Below are 12606 nucleotides of genomic sequence, written 5' to 3'. Positions count from 1 at the left end.
CAAGTGCAACTGGGGACCACTGGAGCTTTCAGAGTGGAAGAAGAAGATCATCTGGATTATATTTCAGCAGGATTATTCTGCGCCTGTGTGAAGAGTAGACTATAAGGGCGGGGAGGCAATGGCAGTAGCCAGAGGCCATTTCTGAGGCTACTGCAACAATCTAAGCAAGAGGTGATGGTGTCTTGAAAAGAGCTGATCATCGTGGAAGCAGTAAGAGGTAGTCAGGATGTAGGTGTATTTTGAAGAAAAGCTTACAGGAATTGCTGATGAATTAGATACGGTGTGAAAAGCAGAGATAAGTCAAGTTAAGTGCAGGTTTTTAGCTTGAGAAATTGGAAGAAAAAGCTTTTCATGACTGAGATAAAGAAGACTGAGAGAGAAGCACATTTGGAATGGAATAGTAGGGGTTTAGTTTTGGAAGTATTAAATTTGAGATATTATTAGCATTTATCACCTTGATTAGAAATATCAAGAAAGCACTTGGTTACAAAGTCTGAGGCTTAGAGGAGACATACAGGCTTGAGATATAAATTTTACTCCTGTTTAATTGAGAGTACATAAGTGCTATTTCCAATATCATTCCTAAAATTACACCAGTATTTTAGATTTAAAAAAAATTTAAGGGTTTTTTTAAAAATTGTGTACACATGTATATACACATTTAGTTCTTTTATTAAAATTATGTACATTCATAAATATTCATAAGTAGGGGCTGAGCAATAGTAGTTGGCATCTGCTGGATTGTTTTAATACTTTCTGAAAAAATAATGTCCTGTTATAAAACACTCCAGTTATTCTAGATTTCACGTTGGCCACCAGTGTTTCTTCATTTTTTTCTACATAGCAATCACTACCCTAGTCTATGTAAGTCATGGCTGTGATGGTTAATATTGAGTGTCTACTTGATTGGATTGAAGGATGCAAAGTATTCATCCTGGGTGTGTCTGTGAGGGTGTTGCCAAAGGAGGTTAACATTTGAGTCAGTGAATTGGGAGAGGCAGACCCACCCTCAATCTGGATGGGCACCATCCCCTGGGCTGCCAGCTCGGCTAGAAAAGGCAGACAGAAGAAGATGACTGAGCAGACTTGCTGAGTCTTCCAGCCTTTCTCCTGTATTGAATGCTTTTTGCCTTGAACATCAGACTACAAGCTCTTCAGCTTTTGGACTCTTGGATTAAACAGTGATTTGCCAGGGGCCCTTGGGCCTTTGGCCACAGACTGAAGGCTGCACTGTCAGTTTCCCTACTTTTGAGGTTTTGGGACTTGGACTGATCTGCCACTGGCTTCCTTGGTCCTCAACTAGCAGACAGCCTATCATGGAACTTTACCTTGTGATGGTGTAAGTCAATTCTCCTTATAAGCTCCCTTTCATATATACATAGATCCTATTAGTTCTGTCCCTCTGGAGAACCATGACTAATACAATGGCTATTAAATTAAAAAATCGGATGGTGCTTGTCTTCTTCTCAGGCAACCTGTACTCTCTTATGGAGGGCCAGTGCTGTCTGAATCAAAGTATAAAGTGTTCTCTCTCCTATTCCCTCAGAATAAAGCAGATGACAGGAAGAACTAGCATTTGAAAAAAATTACATGCTTGAAAAAGTGGAACAATACTAACCGGCGCCTAAGAGGGGCACGAACATGTCTACACTTTTTACACTTCAATGGATGTGAAATAATTACATCTTATGGAATCAGAATTTCAGAGTTCAAAGAAATATTAATGATCTTTCAGGCTACGAATAAGAAAACTGAGAAGGTAAGTGATTTCATCAAGTTATTGGGGCTGATATCTAGCTGAGCTAAGAGTTAGGTGTTCTCCTTCTGATCTTTCAAGCCAGTGATTTTAAACTATACTGCAATGAATAGACCAAATAGTTTTCTCTCTTAAACTTTCACACTCTGGGATTAAGGGCAAAACTCAGTACTTAGGTCTTAGTAGTTTGTATTAATGGAGTCTCAAACAGTACTGGAACACAGCACACACACACAGTACATTATAGTTGAAGTTTGTTTCTTCATGACAGAGTTGTACAAACATCAGGACATAAGGTGATTAGAGAAAGGTAAAAGCATTCTATAAGAAAAGGTGGGCAAGTTATACACACATGGTCTTAATAGCTAATAAATATAAAAGAAATGAGAAGTTGTTAATTTATTTAGTGGAACAGACCTATTCCATTTACTGCATCCCACGGTCTGGGTGTTCTGACTAGTATTACAACGCATGCTACAGTTTGAGGAAGTACCTTGGCCTTGGTCCTACCAACAACTACACACGCTTTCCTGTGAAAACTACTTAACTTGCCCAGGACTCAGTCCCCTTACCTGCAAATAAAGGGGTATAGAATATTCTCTACAATTTCTCACAGCTTTATGACCAAGAAGATCTTAACTTACCTCTCAGCTGGACTAAACTTTAGACAGGCTTTCTTCTAACTCTAGGCCTTGACCATCTTTTTTTAGACCATTTACTTTAGAAAGCTTTTAATTGTAGATTGTTTCTCTGCCCCCTTTGAGATATCTCTTTTAAAGCTTTTTGACACATTTTCAACCCAGGAATGTCTTTCTCAAAGACTTGCAAGCCATCCCTTTGAAATGTATTCATCAAGAAAGATAGTATCCCTATCTTTCTGTGTGAGGGTAGCAGCCTAACTTCTAGGCGCCTTTCTCCAAATTGTAACACTACCTTCTGGCATAAAGATAGGAGAAATTTCACTTTTCCTTTGGTCAAGGCCAGCCAGCAAACCCGGATGGCCTTTGATTTCTCCCAGCCCAGCTCTTTAAAACTCCCATCCTTTGTTTCAGGGAGTTGGGCTCGGACTAAGTTCTGACCTCTCTCCCTTATTTCAGTAGCCTTAAATAAAGGTCTTTTTTACTTGTTTAACTTGGTACTGGTGCAATTTTTGCTTTAACATTTATTTTTCCATGTATCTTTGAATCCTCATGACAGGAAACATTATAAATAATGGTCTCACTGTGAGTACTTCCCAGCTAATCAATTAATTGTGGTAATATATCAATTTTGATGGTAAAAATTAATAATAATGTGGGATTAGAACAAATTGGGGACTGTCTTTTTTGAAAAAAACGGTGGCAAGAAATGGAAATATACTTTTTTTCTTTAAAGAGATTTTGTTATTGAAATATCTGAACTACAAGTTAACGTTAAATAATCATGTATCTCTAGTTGATTTCATCATGTGCAATTTACTTTTAACTATTAAGTGGGGCTTCCATACTTATCATTTTCACCTCTGATACTCTAGTAGAATACTAGATAACAAATACAAACGAGATAAACACATCAGAGAGGACATCAGAAGATGATTACTACAAATCATTGGAACATAAGAAGGAGTGATAACGGGTTTAGTAAAAAGGAAGAAGCTTCAATATAGAATAGTCTTATAGTAAGATTCTCTTGACAAAGGAATTGCAGCTCTGCTTTTCAGAACCCTGGAAAGACTCAGGGAGGATCTAAAAACATCCTACATGATTAACGGAATGCATGAGATGAGCTGGAAGGAGGGGGAAGAAGGATTAAATGTTCCATCTCTCAACTTATGATGGAGGATCACAACAATTGAGTGGTCATTGTTGAAATACTGAGATCATCTTAACAGAACTGCTGGTCTTCTGCCTAATTATCTGCCATTAAACTTACACAAATAGATAAGCCCTATTCACACACAGAGAACTTTCAGTAGCTTTTCATTGCTTCTTTCTTAAATAAAATTGCATAACCAATTGCACCATATGTTTAAGAAAAAATTGCAACATAAAAATGAGAGACCAAATAATTAAACATAAAATTATTCTTTGACAAAAACTATGATTGTGAATAGAACATAACATGAAAGACATTTTAAGCATTCTGATAGAGATTTTGGATGACATTCATTATTCAAGACCAGCATGTGATGAAAAGCATGTCAAACAGATAAAAACAAAACAAAAAAGGACCCCACGTGAAATAAAATTTGATTCTGGCAAAATAATCTGAATATGTTTTTTAATAGGAATGTCATGAGATAAAGTTAAAGAAAGATCCAGAAAGTAGAAAACAAAGAAAATATGGAGAAAATGTGAAGTTCAAAATCTAACTAATAAAGATTTCAGAGAGAATTAAAAAAAAAAAAACAGAAAACAGAATAATTTCACAAAAATACAGTAACATTTTCCAGAACTGAGGAACAAAGTAATAATCATTTTTAAATGGAGAGAAATCATGCATAAATGAACCAAAAACATGTATCTAGATGTACCCTCATGGCATTTCAGAAAACAAAAATTAAAGGGAATTTTTCAAGAAAAGTAAAGCAGGTCACATACAAAGGACTGCAAATCAGACTGGTAACAGATTTTTAATCAATATTCAAAGTTTCAGAAGGTGCACAGCAGTGTTTTCAACATTCTGAGGGGATTAATTTTCAACCTACAATTATATCCTTGAACTGCATAGAAAACTACATAGTGTAACTTTAGATAGAAGGCATTTTCAGACAAAGACCCAAAAAGTTTATCTTCCCGAGACCCTTTTCTAAAAAGCTATTTCAGGATATACTTCTGCAAAATGAGGCAATACACCAGTAAAGAAGAAAACAAAGCCTTCATAAAACTGTTGATGCAATTAAGGAGAATAATTAAGGGAACTTAATTAGGTCAAGGGAGCTTAGTTAGGGTCTCAGGGAAAAGGAATACTGGCAAGCCTTAGTGGGAAGCATTAAAAGCATTTAAATATTGTAACATCTGGGGGAATTATAAAGTAGATGATATAATCTTCAACAATTTAAAAATGATAAAATAATTATTAATAATTGTGAGGTGAAGGAAGGGATATGGAAAGTCATGCCATAAGGTAAATTTTCACTATATTTCATTGAGGTGGCACAATCAATAATGTTTAAAATTGAAACATTCTGTTATAAAAACATAAGTTCTGGATATTTTGTTCATATATAAGTAGACACACACACACACACACACGCATATATTTTTCTTTTTTCTATAGATCAGTTAGCCAATAACAGGTATGTCGTGGACAATTAGTGGTTCAGTAATTAAGTTTCAGTCTAGTTTCTTTTCTCAAATACAAATAAGATTAAATAAAATAATTAGATTGCCTTAGCCTAGGTGCCTAGAAAACATACTGGGGCAAAGTTTACATATTAGTAATGTATTTGGAGTGCAAGCTCAGGGCACCAAAAGTAAAAAAAAAAAAATAAGAAAAAAAAAGAGAGAGAGAGGAGAAGAAAGAAAGAAAAAAAGAAAGAAAGAAAGAAAGAAAGAAAGAAAGAAAGAAAGAAAGAAAGAAACTGTGAGGCAAGAAAAGACAGGAAACTAACATAATATATTGAGCCCAAATCTTCAAGAAAATACAACTGACTGTATAAGTGTGCAGAACATCCTTGAGAAGTCACTGGAACACTGTGCCTTGAAATAGTTCAAGGGAAGAAAAAGTATGAAAATTATATGCTGGATCCTTCCTGTCTCTTGTCCCTCATTAGTCAAGTTTGTCCCATGGGACATTTATCTCCCTGTACATCCAGGTTATATGAATCTCTTTCTCTTAGAATCTGAAGACTCCAAGTTTCAGCTGGTTCAGACCCGGACACTGGCACAGTTGTGACTCATGCTTCAGGGGTGTGACATACGCTATGCTGAAGCCAGGCGTCATCACTGGAGAAGGCAGAAACCACCAGTGAAATTAGAAAATGAAACTATGGTAATGTAAGAGGCAGCAGAGACTCTCCAGTGAGCAAACAACATAGGTCTATGAGCTGGTGGACAGAGAAGACACACCAATATAGGGACTACATGTCCCTGTTGGAAAGGGTAAACCACCATCTCTTCCAAGGTATAAGGGGCTCATTACCGTAACTGACCCAGTTCAGCCACTGTGTTTCCCTGAATTGTGCCATAAGGAGGATTCTGCATCTGTGCCTACTGCTGGCAGAGCTGGGTATTCAGAAGTGGCAGTAACTATATCAGACTTGAGAAAAAGTCCAGGTTATTGAACCCATACATTGTCTCCATTCCTGCCACCATATTTATTCTCCTCACTGGCTCTTCAGAACCACCAAGATTAACAAAGGGAAAGTCTGGCAGACATTCCACAAGGTGGGTTATCTTGTTCAACTGACTGTTGAGAGACTTGGCTGTGGAGGATTTTCTCTTATGTGCATTAGTGTGAGACCAAAACATCTGCACTTTTAGTGATCACTCACATAGATCCATCTGTATTATACCTCTTCTTCACACTGCCTTGTCTCTGATTTTCCAGTCATGCACCAGGTTCTGCCTAAAGGGACAAGTCACTTACTAGTTTCAGAACTTAGAATATGCCTTCGCCTTGGGCCACTTCTGCCGTACAAAGTGGGCAACCAAGTATATTGCTTACAACTTTGCATCCCCCTCCACCCCCGAGGAAGATTCTTCTTTATACTTTCATTTGGGGCCATCTTTGAGTTGGGTTGTTATGAATCAGCAGCAGAGTTATGGCAGATGTCGAAATATCATGACAACCAATTTGCAAAGTTGGGCTCCAGTCCTTTCCTTCCTTGACTATTGGTTGTATGAGGCTCACTTGGATGTAAGCTGGAGAAGAGTTGATATAACAGAAGTAGGTGACATGGGAGTCTGGACAACCTGTTTAAGTAATTTACTTCTGTCTTCTTCATTTGCTAGAGTCTGATCCACAAGAAATACTTTCATTATGATGAATTGGTGCTGCATTTACCTGACCTTGTGTACTGGGGCCCTTCACGCTAATGTCACGAGACAGCAGCATCCCCACATTCTTTCTTCTTGGCTGAACGGGAAGATAGAACTTCTATGTGCCTAGTCAGGACATAAATGATTGTTCAGGCATAACAGAGTGCCAGATAAACCCTGGTTCTCAACACCATTCTGGAGGCTGTGGCAGCTAGTGTAACAGGACATGAGGCAATAATAGCTTCAACTGAAGTTCTTAATTGAGCAAGTGGTTGAATTTGGGTGACTGTGAGAAGATACAAGGAGATAAAAAATTGGATTTGTCCTAAATCTTAAGAAATTATATGCATTATATTTTTAGTTTTAGAAACAATATTTATATCTACTTATTTACCTACCTATACACTTGTTTATCCATTTATCCATCTACTCATTTATTTATTATAGATTATATTTTAATTTGTAATTATTCATAGAAAGATGTCTAGAGAGATGTTATTAGTGTTTGCTTCTTGAGATGACTTTAGGGAGAGTAATGACATCGGATGTGAAGAGGAAATCTTTATTCTCATTTTATATGTTTTGGTACAAGTCGAATTGTTTATATTATTTTACATTTATGAAGTTTATTTTAAAAATTTTGTCAAAAGAAATTACTGAGCAAAGATATTTTGTCTCCCATATTTTTCTGAATAACATCCAGGGTTTCTTTTTGTTTAAAACAATGAATATTATGCAAACTTTAAGCAGAAAAATATCCTACAATAGGAAAAAAAGTATGTATTTTCTCTTTGTATATCTTCCCCCTCCCAATGTTTTCCTTGGGTCAAAGTTGAGGAATTGGATTCTGGATGAATGCTGTAATATCAATTAACTGCAACTATATATAGTATTTTGAAAGATAATTAGCAATTGTGCTGTCCATAATCACTGTATTCATTCTTTCCATATTCAAGTTTAAAAGAACAATTAGAAATGTGAATGTGCTTGGCTTTTTATGGAATGATTTAATAATGGTCTCTAACAAGCTTGAACTCAATTACCAAGGTTTATTTCCATTATATTACCCTCTGTGCTTTGGTTTTAGATAACCAGAATCTGTCACATTAACTACTTTTCTATCTACCAAAGGTACTTATTTACATTTGTATAATGATATTTTGCAAAAACAGTACAATGGTAGTCCATTTGCTATTACAAATAAAGGTCCCTTTCAAAGTTTCTGTAACAATTTTCTACACTTTAAAATGCGCACACTTGCTTTTTTGTCTGGTATTTTTTCTGTCGTGTTAATGAAAATATCAACTAGAGCAAGGATGCCCAACCCCTGGTATGAGTCTGTGGCCGCTTAGGAACCCAGCACCACAGCAGAAAGTGAGCAGCAGGTGAGAATTACTGCCTGAGAGCTTTGTCTCCTGTCAGATCAGTGGCAGCATTGGATTCTCACAGGAGTTCCAACACTGTTGTGAACTGCACATGTGAGGGATCTACATTGCACGTTCCTTACGAGAATCTAAAGCCTGATGATCTGAGGTGAAACAGTTTCATCCTGAAACCATCTCCACTCCTGGTCTGTGGAAAAATTGTCTTCCACAAAACCAGTCCCTGGTGCCAAAAAGGTTGGGGAACCACTGAATTAGATGGTTCTATTAGTCTAGTCTAACCATCATTATTATTCCAATAATTGTCATCATGGTTATTATCACAATTATCTTTGTTGTCATCAAAATTACATTTTCTCAGGAGTTTTACAAAGTCAAATTTTTAACTATAGTATTTCATATTTTACATCTCCTTCCTTTATAACTTAAGGAAGTCACACTGAAACTTTCTTAGATATTAAATTCATATTTATTTTTCCAAAAGCTTATAAAGAAAAAGACAGAAAAATAATACTATCCTGGATGAAAACCATGAAAGATAAACGAAATGTTAATGTCACAGATGACATGTTGTGCTTAATAGGTACTAAATGATTTCAAAAATAATTCATATTAGATAAATAGTTTTTGAAAGAAGGCAAGCAAAAGTAGCAACGAGAAACCAGGTTACATTTCTCCTAAAGGTTGTGTTAAGACATATTGCAAATTTTTCCATTAAATTCTGAGAGGAGTAATACATAGAAAAGATGAAAAGGGACTGCCTTTTATTTATTTTTTGGGGGCAGTCACTTTTGTCACAAAATTAGCATGTTGAGTCTATTTATATTTAAATAGGAAATAAATCATATGCCAAGCATTTATTTGTCCTTATTTCTGTAAATAGTGCAGTTGTACGTGTGTGGGTGTTTGTGTAACTAGATGATCCACTGAACATTTTTACTGAGAAGCAGAGTTCTACTGGCTGTCAAATACTAGAGTGTTGGCTAGTGTAGCTTGTGGCAACAGATCTGAGAGCTGTGTCTTGGCGGTACCCACACTCCCTGAATCCCTGACAGTAGGGCAAAGCTGCATGAAATCCAGGGATCAGTCTAGTGGTAACAATGTCTACCTGGGGTCATTTAAATCTTGCTCAAACAATTATCTAGGAGAGTGAAGAGCTACCAACAGAGAGAAGGTGTGAAAGAAAGTGAGAGCATGGGCTTTGGAAAACCTGGAGCTCAAAGAAGAAAAAGAAAACAGAAATTGCTTTCCCTATCAATATAGGTGCAGTTGGAAGGGATAGCAGGATAGTCTAGCAGGAGAGAGCTAACAAAGCTGCCTAAGAAAGAGTCTGCTTTATGTACACACATGTAACTAACCTGCACATTGTGCACATGTACCCTAAAATTTAAAGTATAAAAACAATAAAAAAAGAAAAAAAAAGAAAGAGTCTGCTTTAAAAATTTAAAAATTTGCCTATCTCTGGGAATTAATGGACATCTTCCAATCTTACCAGTAATATAAAATATTTTTTAGATGCCTGTCTGCCTCTCCTTCTTCTCTCTCTTCCATTCTAGCAGAGTGGAAATTCCTTTTAGCCAGCTTCAGGAGGGGGGAAGAAGTAGAATTTGAGAGACGTGAATACTACTGCATTGCCTCCTCTCACCGCAAATAGCCAGCTCTCAGCAGTACCCAGATGCAGAAGAGGAAAGACTGACCTCATCACCTTCAAAGTTTTGATTATTTTATGGTACTGGACATTCTATTTACTGAATTTATATTATGTTTAGTAATTCTAATTGAATATAGAATTTCCTGTTACCTGTGAGTAGCCAAAAAATGGCATGAGACTTCCTGGGTTGTGGAAAACCTGTACTCCCTACTTCTTTCCTATTAGCAGTGTTAAAGAAACAGTAGGAGATCATTACTAATTTGTTTTTACGATTACATCACATAGAACTGGTTTTTCAACATGCTGTTGTAAACACCCACACAAATACGGAAATGGAATTAGCTTGCCCTTTAAAATTTGCTGGAATTCAGGTCCACTTAATCCATCACCCCAAGAGACTCTATTGGTTTCACCAGTTGGCAGGTTTCCCACAATTTACACCTTCATGGTGCTGCTACTGGAAACTGAAATCTTCAGCTAATCACAATATCTAGGTATAAAAACACCTGTATTAAGGTAGCTGGGGTCTTAGTGTTTGAAAATCAACATACAACTTCCTAAAAGAATTTATAATACGACCATTTCAGAGGGAGAATCTAAGAGTGACCAACTGAAGACCGTGTTTTAAAAGGGTAGCCACAGGCCATCTATATCATTGGTTAACATGCATGTCTCAGAGTCTTTCCCCATATCTTGTAAGTAGGTCTGAGTGTGCTTATCAAGCTTCCCTGGTGATGCTTATACACACTAAGCACCCAAAAGCTTCTGCATTAATATAAAGCTCTGCTGCTTTCATTAAATCCCTAGGCCAAATAAATTAAAAACAAAACTTTCAGAATTTCGTGGAGCAAGAAAGGACAACAGTGGAACTCTTTCTGTATTTTGTCCATAATGCTTCAAATACAAACAAATTTTGGTATGAATTGTTTAAACAGTATTTTTCTACTGTTGCTCTTTGTTATTATAAATTCATTTTCCATATAAATGAATCAAATCAAAGATAAAGGCACAGATAGAGTCAAAAGTTTTTTGGTTTACTTAGCAATTTTCCATAGAGAGCAGATAAAATGACCTTTTCATGTTACTGCGAGCTACAGATACGAGTCAAACACAGAGAAAATGAGCGTAATGTTGAGTAACAATTCTTGACAATGATTTGAACACTATCTTACAACTGGATGTCTTTTTTAAATTCTAGGTCACTGCAATAGCCCATAGAGGCTAAGTTACACTTAAATTCCAAATAAGAGTATTTTTTTCAGTGAAACATTTCTTGATCTTTACCTATCTTTACAATATATCTTATTCAAAGTTCTCTAAATATGGGGAGCATCAATAGATTTTTGTTATTGTTGTTGTTATTGTGAGGCTAGCCATAGTTTTTCAATTCTGCTGAGCTAAAATAGATTAAAAAAACATTGACTAAGGGACACCATATTGGAAAAATGACTAGGCTCCAATAAATTAAAATTGTATATTTTTTCACTTTTCTATTAAAACTCATCAATTTGTTGCATTTTTTTATTGAGTCTCATACCTTCCCATCCTAGGCAGAGAAAGAAAATGACAGGTCAAATAAAACAAAGGCAGTGGTGCTGTAGGTAGGAGTCAGAAGCTATTGTCCCATGTGTTTCCTCCAGACAGAGTGCTCTGAGTAGAGCAGAGAGGAGTATCAACCATAGCTTAGGACCAGGAAGGAAATATGACAGCACTTCTCTCTCAAAGAGCCAGAAAAGTCAAGAGCATCTTTCTTTATGCATTGTGCTTCTTTTTAAACATTTTATTTGTATTCTGATTACACCTAGGGCTAACAATAATTTTGTTGACTGGATGTTGAATTGTTCCCAAGGCTGTATTTAACAAAATAAATGTTTATAAGAATTGAGTCTCTGACCTTACAGGAATCTCAAATACCCCAATATCAAAGGGATACATTGTATTTTTTAACTTATCTTAATACAAATAATATTAATTATTATTATAAGGTATATGAGAAACTTCAGCTATTGCATAAAGATTTCAAAAGCCCTGAGAAGTACCTGTAAATTGAAAGGAATAATTGGGAAATACAAGTCAAGAGAAAACTACTGGACATTCGATAAAGAAAGGATGACCTGGTAGAAGAGTAAAACAAAAATTCTGCCTATAGGCTCCAGTCATGAAAAATAATGACTTGAAAAAATACATAGTAAAATAAGAAATATGCACTATTTAACTGTATACATTATATAATTACATGATGACATTATAGAATATATTTTCTATATTATTATATGTAAATATTAATATATTATAGAATATATAAGATATATTCTATATTAATATTATAATATAGAATAGTGTATAATAGTATATCATACATATTACACATCAATATTTAATGTTGCATATTATACTGCTTATATCATATATAATGTTACATATAATACTACTTATTTTCCTATTATATAATACATTATGGCAATAGACAAAGGTGAACATATAGAAATTCCTGTTTTGGGATTTGTGTGTATGTATAGTGCATGCACACATGAGATAAGTGGTATTTTCTCTATGTGGTAGAATTATGGGTGATTTTCATTTTAATTTTTCCACTATGCCAGCTGTTTAGAAATGTGTTGTATTGCTCTTCCAGTCAGGAAATAGTTACTAAAACACATTTGAACAACAATGTCAAGTAAAGGGGATGAGGCAAGAAAATAGGGAAATAGTTGGGAAGAATATGTGAAAGAGTCTATAAAATAGGATTGACTCCAGGGATGATATAGCTCTTTTGCCCCCATCTAGCCTACATGATGCAAGCATGATTCACAGAATACACATACACACATATATACACATACAGATATATAAACA

The sequence above is a fragment of the Pongo abelii genome, chromosome 12, assembly GCF_028885655.2.
Source record: "Pongo abelii isolate AG06213 chromosome 12, NHGRI_mPonAbe1-v2.0_pri, whole genome shotgun sequence".
NCBI classification, from domain to species: Eukaryota; Metazoa; Chordata; class Mammalia; order Primates; family Hominidae; genus Pongo; species Pongo abelii.
Note: the sequence above shows the minus strand (reverse complement) of the source record.